Below are 1,132 nucleotides of genomic sequence, written 5' to 3'. Positions count from 1 at the left end.
TGTAAGGTATCCCTGGTAAAAGACGTAAGGATGGATGGAGTAAAGCATCCCGGGAAAAAGACTTAAGGGGGAGTAAGGGGTCCCTGGAAAAAGACATGAGGGGAGTCAAGCATCCTGGATTAGGGATGGCCATTGACCATCGGTGATTAGAAATCATTGATGGTTTATGGCCGATGTCGAATAGTTTTGCCAGCGATGGGGGGAGAACCAGATGGTTTCCCACCATCGATGTCAAGCTTAAAACGAATAGTTTCGTTTTTGCTTTTTCCCCAAGGTGCCGGGACATGGAGCATAGCTCCGCCCCTGGCAACCGCGAAGCCCCGCCCCCACATTTTGACTGGCCCACAGACCAATCAAAGAAAATGGATGACCAGCGATATGTAAAAACATTGATGGCCAGCCATTGAATATTTCTACACTATCAGGCCTGTTGGTTGTCTGGAGAACCCTTCCTGGGCCTATAGGCCGGGGGCTCCCTCTGCTGTATTGGGGGGGGGGGGGGGGGGGGAGGCGACACGGAGTCTCCGACGGGTGCCAGCTGGCATGACCGGGATTCCTGCTGTACAGGATGCGCCCATCCTGGGTTCGCATCGGTTCACGGGCCATTCAAAGATAATGGATAACCACTGATAGCTAAAACTATCGATGGTTATCCATCACATCGTTTATGACTATCGATGGCTGGTTGCAGAATCGCCATCGAGCACTGATTGCCATCCCTAATGTATGAAGCAGTGATAAGTGCCTGCTGCTTTATCACCGGCCAATCAGATCTTAACTGTTTCTTTTTGAAACGCAGCCTGTAACTTAATAGTCAGGAGATGATTTGCCAGTGATGTACCAGGGACTTCTCCTCCCTTATCACTGCTTTCTACATCTAGCCCTGAGTCACTCCCTCCATGAGTCTCAGCACTGACTGAGTCTCTGCACATTCTAAATGCGTCATGCCCCACGTGCCGAGACAATGACTCGAGTCACTTCACTGAGCTGTGACATGTTTCGGTACTCGGCTCATTTCAGACCGGTGAATCTCTTTGCTGCCCATTGCCCATGACTAGCTGCGGCCGGAGCCGAGGCGCATGCGCAATCTTTAGTGGTCAGTGGTGGCAGGCGCAGCCGCGCAGCGGCTGCG

The sequence above is a fragment of the Crinia signifera genome, chromosome 6, assembly GCF_055691185.1.
Source record: "Crinia signifera chromosome 6, ASM5569118v1, whole genome shotgun sequence".
In the NCBI taxonomy this organism is placed as follows: domain Eukaryota; kingdom Metazoa; phylum Chordata; class Amphibia; order Anura; family Myobatrachidae; genus Crinia; species Crinia signifera.
The sequence above is the reverse complement of the archived record's forward strand: the minus strand, read 5'-3'. Positions refer to the sequence as shown.